This window comes from Solanum dulcamara, chromosome 5, assembly GCF_947179165.1.
Source record: "Solanum dulcamara chromosome 5, daSolDulc1.2, whole genome shotgun sequence".
Taxonomy (NCBI): domain Eukaryota; kingdom Viridiplantae; phylum Streptophyta; class Magnoliopsida; order Solanales; family Solanaceae; genus Solanum; species Solanum dulcamara.
In genome coordinates, this window is record NC_077241.1 from 16730537 (window position 1) to 16744799 (window position 14263).

At 36.9% G+C, this 14263-nt stretch overlaps 1 pseudogene; it reads right to left on the reverse strand.

Annotated features, from left to right (window-relative positions):
* Positions 1-13484: 13484 nt before the first annotated feature.
* LOC129890968 (5S ribosomal RNA) lies at positions 13485-13601 on the reverse strand (annotated as a pseudogene).
* Positions 13602-14263: the final 662 nt, after the last annotated feature.

A 14263-nucleotide genomic window follows, 5' to 3' on the forward strand; every position in this document is an offset into this window, starting at 1 on the left:
ACAAGCCAAAAATATATATACCAAGTGATACCCACCAAAACCTGAACGTCACAAGTACAGAGCTGACTAACTAAAGAGTACAAGTATCAAAAGTGAATCACAGAAATAAGACTTTTCTAAAAAATAAAAAACTCGTTAGATAAATATACAGATGGAGACTGGAAAAGTATAACACCCCAAGTGCTTACCCCCCTCTCTGGATCAAACTATTGCAAGATTGAATCAATGATGGCACTTGTGCTTGGACCTGCATCACAAAAATAGATAAAAAATGTAGTATGAGTATCAAGACAACAGCTACCAGTCGGTATCATAGGATGACTGAGCTTGAAAATTAAAAGCAATATGAAGATGTGGAATAGAACAAAATAGGGGTTGGGAATAGAAGTCTAAATTAAAGTAATGAAATCCACACGAGTGTAGAAAAGATCGTAACTAAAGTATTCTACAAGCTAACTACACTTAACTAGACCCCCATAAGCCCAGAAGGCACACTCATGCGAAAGTTTACATAAAAATCAGAGCGAACCCCCATAAGCCTAAAAAGTACACAAAATAGAAATAACTACCTAGAACTGAATCTAATAACCCAAGAACAGAGATGCAAAACTAGAACCTCAAATCAAACTAGAAGAATCTGATAGAACGTAGGTCGGACCTCTAACCAGATGCTCACTAGAAGTATTAAAGTAATTGATCAGAAGTATCAAGTAACTGAGGCCGGACCTCTAACCGATGCTATTTTTAAGGATCTGAATGATCAAGGCCAGAACTCTAACCGAATGCTCTTCGAAAGTGTTAATGTGGTCAAGAGTGGAACTTGAATCCAGATGCCCACCAAAAGTACCAATATAGTTACTACAAGTTCTCCAAATGGTCTATAGTCAAAAATCTCCATAAAATGTCATTGATACCCATCGAATAATTAAAACCATCTGAGTTGAACTCATAACTAATCTTGATTCACAAAACGAAACTCAGTGTCATCATCGAAATTCACAAAGCCACAAAACCAGGAGAAGTAAGGATAGAATACGTCGGATTAAGCGTACCACCTAGATAAGGCTCAAACTATCCAACTCAAGTATGCTACACAAGTCTACAAGAATCTAAGCAAACCGAAGAGACGTCGGGGCAAACTGAGGACTATTGTGACCGAATCATGCATTTCTAAGGCAAGAACTAGTCAAACCTAGACTAAGGCTAAACAAGCTTAAAATAAAACCAAGTATTCAAATATACCACAAGGCATGGATTATCGATAAAGGAAAGCAACATGCTCACAAGTATCATGACCCAACCCCATAGGCCGTGATGGGTGCCCGAATTGGACACGCACGTATACCCCTACCAACTATAAGTAACCCGTTTCCTTCTCAACTTATAGTGTATTAACAGGTAAGGAAACATACAAGCAGATGAGGTGGTTATGATACAGGGAATGCCCAAATCATAGGTCATACAAGCATAATGGTACATACAAACACATACCACATATACCACCCACGTACATATCCACAGACCTCTAAGAGTAAGAACAATAACATAAGGAAGGACAGGTCCCCCGCCGTACTTGTGAACAAAAGAATATATATATCAGGATTTAGTACCAAAATCTAGGCTCTAGCACAAAGGAGCACCTCTGGACTGCTGAGTGGGACACCTATGTTGGCGGATCCCCCACCTATGTACCTGTACCTGGGGGCATTAATGCAGCCTCCAAACAAAGGGGGGTCAGTACGACATATATACTGAGTATGCAAAGCATAACATAGTATGACTGAAGGCATATCTGAAATAGAGAAGCAGGGTTAAAATCTCATATAAGAAACCTATACATGTATCTTGTGAATCGTAAAAGATATGCATGATCAAATTATACAATATAGCCGGCCCTATCAGGGACCTGGTGAGTTATATATATAGGACCATCATAGGCCTGGCGCTATCACCACCTTATTACAATATATCATCATATATATACATACGTACTTGGCCCATTATGGGACTCGGTGTCATAATCATATCATCATATATTGTACCCAGCCTAATATGGGACTCGGTGTCATAATCATATCATCATATACCATACCCGAACTACTATGGAATTCGGTGTCATAATCATATCATCATATATCATACCCAACCTACTATGGGACTCGGTGTTATAATCATATCCTCATATACCATACCCGGCCCATTATAGGGCTCGGTGTCATAATAAACCATACATAGGTAAATCATCATCTCAGACTCACTAAGGTAATGCCAACCAGCTTAAGAATAAGAGTTTTACATCCCACTACTAATCGACATATAGACGGTTCAGGGAAGGTACCTCAACTACTTTAAGAGTTTGACACCCGGAAGTGAGTAGGAGACACGAATCACATTCAGAGCTGCAGAATAGAATTACGCTAGAGCTCGTATCATATCATCTATCCTTAAGACAGGTCCAAAGAAGGAAGGGATAGGCTTTACAAATTTATCACTTCCCATCCTACAGGAGTTTGAGAGATAATAACTCAACTATTATGGGAGTTCTAGTATCCAGAAGTTGATAAGAATCAGGAAGTATGCTCGGGGTTTCATGCATAGGGTTATCCCCAACTTGCATACGTTTATATACATATTGCACTTCTATCAAGGATATGCCAAGAGGAAGGAGATAGCTTTACATACCCTCTACTTTTCATCATCTAGGAGACGGTGGGAGGCACTAACTCAATTAGCATAGGAACTCCCACTTCAAAAAGTAGATAGGGGTCATGCATCATATTCGGAGCTTTGTGAGTAGATTTTTCCCCATATTTCATATACACATCCTACTTACGACTGAGACATGCCTAAAATAAAAGAAAGATAGCTTCACATACTCATCCCTTTCTAACGTATGGAGGACCCGAGTAGTAATGTAGTCCTGTCAAGTTCCCTCTAAGTGCCATTAGGGGCTATATAAACCAGAATCTCAGGGGTCCTAGGCATGTACTAAAGTAATACTATCCACCTATAAAACTGGAAGCACTTATCATCCTATAGTCTTTAAGACTAGGAGTCTGTACATTCAATACTTTCTTAACGTATAGAAGGTTCAAGGAAAGTAGTTTAGCTACTATGGAGTTCAACCTCCATAAGTAAATACGAGACACTTAGGAGTGGAATCACTTTAGCAATTGCATCATCTTTTAATTACATCTACGACATGCCAAAATAAGAGAAAAGATAGGTTTTACATACCTTTTATGGACTTCTCTTAATCGCATTCACGTAGTCGTCCTCCAAACCTATTTAACATGGAAGAAATATGAGTATCAACAACCCTTAACTATTCATCACCTTAAGTTATACACGAGTATTCACAGAATCCATTTCCTTGCTCATCTTCTCGACTAGTTCCTTAACTAGTTAAAGAGTTAACGGAAATCGGGAAGCACCTCCCCTATAATATGCCCTATCCGAATTTTCAATCACACTTCTAATAACTACAGCCAACCAAAAAAAATAACCTGCAGCACATGTATAAGCAGTTCACACCAACATAATACAACACAAACTTCAAATGACTCGCTCAAAACCACGATACCAAAATAGGGTTTCTAGTTTCCACTTTGCAAAACCTTTAACTATACGAAATGGAGTGTCGGGTAGCTGCAACCAGCAGTACCCAAATCTCTTTTAGAACATTTTCCAGCACCTTAGTATGCCACCACATGACCAGCCACTGCATCACCCCACACACAACTCACTATTCAATTTTAATTTAACTGTAACGACTTTCATTTAGATTGTTTCCAACGTCGAGCATTTCTACGACATTCTCACACTTCCAGCAACATAAAAGATGTATAAAACACCCTATAACAACACCACAAACTTCAAATTGAAGGGAAAGAACTTACCCTACCCGAAATTGGCCAAAACTAGCCAACGGTGGATCACCTACTTGACCCCAAGAAGGTGGGTCACCTAATACCACATATCACCTCCCTATGTTGCTGACCCATCTACTGCCACGTGTCACCTCCCTATACTGCTACGTGTCATTCTCTCCTTCTCCTCGTGGGTTCGTAATATCGTCTTATTTTATGTACCTATGTAATCCATGCTATGTAATCTTGGTACGTACTCACGTAACACTTCTAAATTAAAAGCTTAGGTAGGGAAGGTGAGTCCTACAGCTCATTATTTGGCCTCCAACTCCTTTCGACTTCTCATGACTCTATTTTCAACCTTTCCCATTATGGGGTATCGCATTCTCCTTCCCTTAGAGTCATTTGATAGTGTCGTAGATTATCCGTCTCACATGATAACTTATAGCAACTTAAGAGACATTCCGAGCTCAGGAGTGTGAGGTGTAACAATAAATACTCGATAAATTCTAGAAATAGGCCTAAACATGATTTCTAAACGTTTAAGAATGATTCAATAGCTACCCAACCGAATTCCAAATAATAACAAAGTATTCACATTCCCAAGCTTAATCTAAAGATGGGGAAATTGTAACCTACCTGTAGGCCAATCACCCGCGCTCCTAAATCAAAGAACTGGAGATTTCCTTTTCCCAATGGCCTCTGAACACTACTATGCTATCAATTATAGGTACAAAATGCCAATGTGGTTATTTTGACACTAAAATTAATAAAATTAGAGACGCACCATTTTTGGAGTCAAAAAGCAAAATGTAGGACTCGCTCTGGCATTGTCCAAGTCTCTGATGGTGTCACGCCTCACGAGGGTACCCTAGATGTGGCCTGCACTTAAAAACCATTGTTTGTCCCCAATCGAACCATTTGTCCTAATCGCTGGTCCAGTCATACAATGGAAGACTCAAAAGTAAGGAAACACACCTCATACAAGGTAGCACAATCAATAGCTCAAAGAATAAAGGTTAAAGGCCAATAATTAAATCCAAATCTCTGTCGTAAGAATAGTCTGAGAGTAACTAGTCGAGATATAATGACATCAAATCAAACCATCACTGTCTAGTCTATGAAGCCTCTACCTCTACTATCTAGATGGGGCTCATGACAAGTTGATGGCTACCTGAATGAAAGAAAAGTACTATCTTAACATAATGAAAGATAAGTGTGAAATCCTCAAAAAGTAGGGAGGAATCACCAAAGCTGATAACAAATTTGATCCTCAATGAAGTGCCTGTTGATGATCTCTAATATTTGTCTCTGTATCATGAAAATATATAGGCCCAAATGGATGTTAGTAAATGGAATATACGAGTATATAAAATAGTAGGAACATAATAACCATCAATATAGAATAAGCCTAAATGATAATAAGAAACTCGATCAGGATATCACAAGTCTAGAGTAAATATGATTTAGACAGGAAATATCTCATGCCAATCAAACCAATTATTTAGAGTTCTATCAAGACCTATCTAATAGTTTATCTTATCTAAGAACTACCCCCTATGAGGTATAATGAACTGACATCATTGCCACGTCCTTTCAATACTTTACCAGGGTAAGGGACAAATCAACAAATAAAGGATCCACAATGAATCTGTCAAGTCCACTTTAGGGACAATAAGGAAATTTATCTAATTTATGATACAATCCTTACCTATATTAGCTATGTAGTTATTGAATTTGATTTGTTAGTTACTCTCATCCAATTCGGTGCACGATACTCTTCCAAAGACTCGGTTCTCATAAAACTCTATCTAATTAATTCAATCTAGTCATTTGACAAGTCTCATTTGGACCTTTATCAATTCATCAATTCTATCACAATCAAACCTCTCAACTGATCATACTATACAATCAACAACAATCACATCTTTCAAGAGTAGTTTAAATGTACCTTTATGACAACATTTAATTATGTTCAATCATTTAGGTTCAATTTGTGAAAATACAAAGGACCTTCAAGATTCATTAAGGCTACAATCATGTTCAATTCCATTCACATTCAAGTAATTCACAGTTCATGGTTCTATACTCAATCATTACATAGGGATATTCAAATATTGGTAAATTTCCAGTTAGGGTTGATACAGGAAAAGCCAAATTATTTGTTACAAGTATTGTAGTTATAAAACAATCATTAATATCAAATTATGCAAGAATATACTAAGGTTTAAGGAAAACTTTCATGAAATCACTCGTGGAAGATCACTTCAACTCAATTCCACACTTCAACTAATTAGGGCACATGGAAGAACTTAAATCCATGTTTTAGTTAGCCTTACATACTTGGAATGTAGGCTGGATAATTAAATTGCAAATAATTTGCTTGAATCTCTTGAACCCTAGCCTCTTTTCCTTTCCTTAGCCTTAGCTCTTAAGTTAAATTTGCATAAAAAAACTTAGGAATGCATTTAGGAACTGTTTTAAGATCAAAAATGGCCTAAGGAATTGGGGGGAGGGGATTAAGTATAGGAGGATTGGAGATAAGTTTGGACTTCCCCTCACTTAAAACTGAAAATCAGGTATTGAGATGAAATAAGTTCGTGTCCCATTTCAATACATTTTTCAACTTAACACATAAATCGCATTTACTGAATGTGTTTTATGAAAAATTGATAAAAATGAGCTATGTTGGGGCAGGTCCACGACGTGTACCTGCCATGCACTCTTCTGGCTAAGAGATTTTGCCTCATAAAATTATCTTTTGATCTGGTTGGCCTAAAATTCAACCGAAACCACTTTTCCACATGAATCTTGAGCGTGTAAACGAAATATTCTACCCCACCAAATTTAATGTTCTCGACTCAGTGGCGCATTTAAAATTTCTATATGAAGTGATTTAAACTAAAAGTGGGTCTCACACCTAAATGTCGTTTTTAGCTAAATTCCACAACATCCTCGAGATTAGACCGGAAGCCTCAGGAAGTGAACGAAAGGTCGTTCCATAAAAAAACATGACATTCTTGAACTAACTGCACTAATAAAATTTTTATCCGTGTATGTTTTATATGAATATTGACCAAAATCAACCTTAGGCCAAATTTCAAAGGCTAAAATGCCAAATGGCCCCAAACTCGCACCGAATACCTCTATACTTATGTCGACCATGATACTAGCCTAATTTGGCTATTCTAAAGCTAATAGAATCATCACGATTCAATTCTAAGGTTGTTTTCCTGACATTATGAATGAAATAAACTTTTTGATTTTCAAGAGCTCCAAAATAAGGAAGTAGGCATAAAACTCAAACGAATGACCAGGCAACTAAACCGTCAGTTCCAACAAGTCATAAATGACTTGGGGTCACTATAGTAATACTCTAAATGATGACAAGAGAGTGTTATGGAAAAAATGACCTGGAAGGTCATTTCAACATGTTCTACTAAAAAGTACTTGCGTCTGCGAAATTAAGAGTCAAGAAGTACCTGAATGATCAAATAGGCTGGGGAACTTCTCCCACTTCTCCTGCTCGGTCTTTAGGTAGCCTTCTTGACTGGATGGTGCCTCTATCATATCTTAAAAATAGGAATGGTTGTCGATTGCAATTGCCTGATATCTCTAGCTAGAATGGCCACTGGATCCTCTACAAAGCTCAAACAACCATCCAACTCAAATGAGTCATACTGGAGTACACGAGACTCAACTTGAACATACCGGTGCATCATTGAAACATGGAATACTGGGAGGATAGGTGATAGTGCTAAAGGTAGGGAAAACTCATAGGCAACCTCTATGACTGTCCCAAAAATCTTAAATTACCCTATAAACTTGGGGCTGAGCTTGCTCTGCCTCTGAAATGTCATCACACCCTTCATGGCGATACTAAGAGGAATACTTGATCACAAAAAAAAACCACAACAGTCAATGCCTTGATCCGCATAACTATTGTAGAAAGCTTCTTGGGAGGAGGGTACTACTTAAAAAGAGAACGTATATAATACTTGTGATATTTAAAGAGCTTAATGTAAGACACATTTATATAATCTAGTAGTAAAATTTGGGCCATTTAAAATAGCTAAAGGTGTAAGATTTTGCCATTTTCAAATCCATTTGATCTCAATTTAGCCAAATAAAAGTTGTAATTTATGACGGGGCGACTTTTCAAAATAATTTAAGAAAATACCTTATGAGACATCCATGTATAATCCATATCACTATAGTTCACATTATAAACTATTACCAACATATGAGTGCCAAAGTTAACTAGATCATGTTTTATAAAAATATTCAACTCAAATAGTAAATTCAATATATTACAAGACTCGGATTTACACGCCCAAAACAACAAAATAAGCAACCAAATTTAAGTTACAACCCATGGTGTCATGAATGGATCAACTCTCAACAATAAATATATAAATACATATACACAAGAACCCCAAGGATCATATACATGTGCCAAAACTATTACAAAATATATATCCCTATATGCAAATATGATCTTCCTTAAAGCTCACAAATATTTTTATCTCCAATGGTCAACTTCAAGCATCTCCTTAGATATTTCCTAAGATAGAAACAACTATCACTAAGTATAATGCTTAGTGGTCTAAACACTATAAGTTTGAAGCCTTTAGATTCTCCAATTACTCTTCTCAGGTCATGAGTAGCACAATTGAAACATAATAAATAAAATCAAGTAAGCAAATATATCAAGAGTATCAAGTTCGATACTTAAAGTTTAAAGTATCAAGAAATCATATAACCACCTTTATAGGAGATTACTATAACAAGATTTGCCTAATATGTACGTCATGCTATCACACCAAACATAATTAAGTATCAAGAAGGATCAAAGCCCTGTATCAACAAGGGTACAAATAATCAAGAGAACCAGGAACCATATTAAAAATGGCTTTCTAGTTCGTACTTAAAGTGGACAATTTACATACTTAAGACGAACCAAAAATCTAGAATCAAGATGGAAAAAGGTCCAAATCAAGAGGCATGCCAACGTTCCAAGACATACTGTCAAACATACTAGCAGTTACCAGGAGTACAAGTACAACTTTATACACAAACCTCAGCCTTTTAGCATACAGCCAGTCCAACACAACTTCAAGAGTTTAAACCGTAGACCAACTAATTTCTCAAGTTCCTCAACTTGTACCCGAGTATAAACAACCGTGAAAATATAATTAAATTCTCTCTTTAATTTTTAGAATCACCATAATATTGACATAAAATAATATTTGTCATAAAAAGTATGCCTAGAATGTGTAAACAATAATATGCTACCAAAAAAGTAAATATGGCCAGCCCAGTACCTCATGTCGTAACTAAATTTTAAAAGTGCCAACAGAAAAAATGGACTCTATGTCCTTCAATAAAGTTGTATATATTTGTACTATGTTTGTAACCAATCAAGAATCATAATAAAACAAGTTTTGTACAAATAAGAAAAATAGTAACAGTTGCACATAAAAAAGTTTAAATCAAGAATCTAGATAGAACTTGTCCTAACTTGTATCCAATTTTTAGAGTTTATATCAGTAAAATTAGGTTCTAACATGAAAATAAGAGTTGTAAGTATGTGATTCAGATTACCAAAACATATTTATTTACTAAGTATAAATATCTATACAACGAGATACGCCAAAATTACTAATAGCTACATAGTTTCAATAACGAATTTGGTTTACTTACCACAAGGGTGGGGTTGCTTTGTGTTCTAGAAGGCTTATAATGTAGAGGGTGTTCAAAGGTTTCCTTACCTTTAAGGAATCAAAATTTGGAGAAAAGATGGATAAATATGGCCTTCTAAAGTGATATTTATCATTATAAGCTACTGAAAGGGCTGCCCAAAAAGTGTAAACTGGCTTCCTAAAATGTATAAATATATACACATATGTAAAAGCTCTTTTTATCAAATTAAAGTTAATCTTAATTAGTATTTTATTTAAATACCCCAATAAAACCCCTTAAATTACCATCGCAATTTATCGTAAGCAAATTTTTAAATATCGCAAATTTTAAAATGCTAAACTGTGAGTAACACATACTCTATTTGTTAAGGAATCTTTTACCAAATTGTGAATAATAGCTTATATAATTACGGGAGTTACAACTCTCTCCCACTTAAGAAATTTTGTCTAAAACTTTACCTTGTGCTAGTCCCCCAATGAGTGTGGATATTGTGTCTGTCACGACCCAAATCCATAGGCCGTGACAGGTGTCCGATTAGGGCACCCATATGTACCCTTAGCCCCACTGAGTATGTTAGCCGAATAAACATATGAGGAAATAAAAAAAATCACTAGAGAGCGCACGAAAATAGATGTAGCATACGAAGGTCGTTAAGGCCATCACGGAATATAAAGCTCAAAACTTATATACAGAACCCACATCACAAGTCTATAGACCTCTACAGAATGCTAACCTAGTCATACGACGGGACAGGGCCCCATCGTACCCCTGAATAAACAAACATTTATATCAAATGACCAGTATCAAAAGTTAAGTTCCGGAACAGTGGAGCACTTCCAACATTGCTGAGTGGAAACCCTAAGCTGGTAGATCTCCAAAGTTAACATGTGTACCTGCGGGCATGAAACGCAGCCTCCCGAAGAAAAGAGGGTCAGTACAATATATGTACTGAGTATGTAAAACATGGACTGTAACAAGTAAAGCCATTACCAGAACAGAAGGTGCAAAAGTAAGCAAAATACCCAGAATATCAAAAAAAAATCATAACCAAAAATAATGTATGCAGATAAACATATGCCATATCCGGACCCATGATGGGACACGGTGAACAAAATGTGGTCGCCACCCCATCACTAGCGCCACAGCACAGCATACATCAATAGTAGGGAATATCTCCATAACAGATCATATCATATCAGATGGTCATATCAGATCATATCATGTCATATGTGTACATGGCACATCATAACTCCACAAATCCCATGTAAAGGTCGTACATGCCCCCTCACGCCGGGATATGGCGAACAATGCAGAGAAGTACGCACGATAACAAAACCTGACCCGAACTCGGTGAAGGAAACATTGAGGCATCCACGAGTGGAGTAGTGAGAAACTATATGCAATTTAAATCATATTTGAGACTCAACGGAATAATCAAAATGATCTTTCGTTCAAAATCGAGACAAAATTCATATCAAGTACCTTTTGAAAGTCACTATGAACTATATCAAAATAGAACTTCTGGGAATCATATATATGTATCAAGCCATAACTAAATATCTTTTGAAATTCGAGAAATTGGCCATCCTAGTGGCTTTAAGAATAGGAACTTCTTTGGAATCATATGAAATTCATATACTTGCTTCGTAAAAACCATGCAAAAAAGGGAGATTAGCTTTGTATACTTATGTCAAATCATTCTAAGAGAAGGAATAAGATTTACATACTTATGCAAAAGACATGCTAAAAGAAAGTAAAAGCCTGACATACGTATGCCAAAACATGCCAAAAGAAGAAAACATTAGCTTTACATACCTGTTACGGATTACTTTTTATCCCATTCGTCTCGTCGTCCTTTAAACCTAAGTAACATAAAAGCAATACGAGTATTAATAACCCTTGTATTTCCATCACCTTAGGCTACACACGAGTATTTGTAGAACTCATCCCCTCGCTCGCCTTCTCGACTAGTTCCCTAACTAGTTAAAGAGTTAACGAAAATCGGGCAGCATTTCCCCTATAATGTGCCCTATCCGAATTTCCAATTATACTCCTAATAGCTACAGACCACCAAAAACAATAAAACATGCAGCATATATATATATAACTCACATCAATCTTATACCACATAAACTCCAAATGACTCGCTCGAAACCATGATACCAAAATAAGGTTTCTAGTTTCCGTTTTGCAAAACCTTTAACCGTACGAAGTGGGGGTGTCGTGTGGATACAACCAAAATCTCCCCCACCTCTTTTAGGACACATTTAGGCCCTGCAACACACACCACACACCTGCATCCACACACCACAAGCACAACACCTTGCTTCGACCATAATTTAACTATAGCAACTCCAATTTGGTTTGTTTCGAACGTCGAGCATATTTATGGAATTTTCATATTTTCAGACACTTAAACAACGTGTAATACAATTTATAACAACACCATAAACTCCAAATTGAAATAAAAACCCTTACCTTAACCTAAACTCGTCAAACTCGCCAAAACTATCAAAACGTGAATTTTGGACAGCCTAATGTCTTGTATTGTCTCTTAGTTTCGAAGGGGTAATTGAGGGAAAAAAGATTTGTAGCCTCAATTAAAGTTATATACATGAGTATTAGGGTCGCATACAATTTCAAATCAACCCTACAACAATTCTATACCAAAAGATATGCCCAAAGTTCCAATAACAGCCCGTGTAGGATTTCCAAAATGAAATCTGGGCAGCACCTCACCTATACTTCATCATCCTTTTTCGAGATGATAAAAGTAAAACTGGGTTTTATAGTATAAATAAAAGTTATATCCCTATTAAATATATTTCCAACACATCTTGAATCACTCGAAATGAAGTTTTACACAAGGAGTTATACTATTATTACTAATAACAGTCTCATTCCAAAAACGGGTTTGTTGAAAAGAACGAGAACCTCCTCGAAACCCCAACTATAAATTTTATGTTGTTAAACACCGTTTCTTAACTGAAGAATACCTTAAATAATTAATTCACGGAATGAAATCGGAGGGCTTACCTTGCTTAACCAAATCCGTTGCACTCTCTCCATGTTCTCCAAATTTTTCACCAATTTTTTTTAAGTGTAAAGATGCTGAAAAGTGACTTGATCCAGCAATACACATGTATATATATGTGTCCTTAAGTGGGGACATGTGGAAGCCCCTAGGGGTGACATGTGGCAGCCCCCTAGGGAGCCACCTCAATCCTGCATCCAATCTAAAGCCGCCACATGGCAACGTGGGGTCCACACAAGCTGCTGTATCACCTACTTGACCCTAAGTTAGTGCATCACCTTCTTGTCCAAGTAGGTGCATCACCTACTTGCTTCTAGTAGGCGCGTCGTTTCCTTATTTCTCTTTCGTGAGCTCGTAATCTCGTCTTACTTCAAGAGACCATGTATTCCTTGCTACTTAAGCTCGACGTATACTCAAGTAGCTTAGTATGTAAAATGTCCCACGTAATAGCTTTCATAAGTAGGTCAGGTTCTACGACTCACTACTTGACCTCCAACTTCTTCCGGTTTCTTATGACCCTATTTCCAATCTTCTATATTATGGAGTATCTCCTTCTCCTTTCCTTAGGATTATTTAATAGCATTATAGATTATCCGAGTCACATGAAGACTTCTACAAAACTTAAGAGCCTTCCCAGAAAGTTAAGAAGCTTAAGAAGCATTCGAAGGTACCAAAGTATGGGGTGTAACATCCTTCCCCCCTTTAGAACATTCATCCTTGAATGTGAACCAAAACCTTCCTCCGGATCTTATACCAACTATATGGAGAGTTCCTCTATCCCGTTTCCATAACATATACTTTCATCAAGCAATCAATATCAGAGTTCCAAAGGTTAGGAATACTTGTAGACGTAGGGAATAGGTACGAATACTTGTGTTTCATTTCCTCTTTCGCTTTCTAAGGGGTCACCCATCGTAGTACTACTCTCACCCAAGCACGCTTAACTTCAGAGTTCTGATGGGATCCAGTGCGTTAGTGCTAGTATGATCGCATCCATCCCTTATGGGATCTCGTTTGAAGTTTAAGCGTTCCTATTTACATATGATAGCGTCAGTTGATTTTCTCTTACGCTTGTACTTCTCTTGTATACTTCCACCCTTTAAGGTGTATCCATGTCATTGTCTGTTTGTGTTATACCTTATGCCCTTATTTCTAATTTTCAAATGCGTAAGATTTCTTTCCAATACGTTTGGTATACCGCACCCTATCTATGCCTTCCTTTATACAACCCATACCTTCAGTTGTCCATGTACGACATCTTAACATACTCGTGAGGTGCTAATCCAGTCTAATCGTTGGTACTCGAGTCATGTATACATAAAACATCATTATGCTTTATGAGCTTTCATCTTTGTTGTGCACCCGATGCTCACTTTCTCAACAGCATATCGAGCTTGCCTTAATACTAGGTTTACCTTGACACCATATTATTATACTACCCCAGTAAATCTATGACAATACATTCTTCTTTTGCTCCGTCCTCGTATTCAGTTACTTACGTCTATCTTGGGTGCCTCTGTTAGAACTTCCTTATTATTTCTTACTTATTCTCATAATGACCTTCATTATATTCACATGGTATCATGTTCGCATTCAGTCCCATAGTATAACACTACTTGACCTTCTTCACGATTCTTACTATGGGTTACTTACTCTT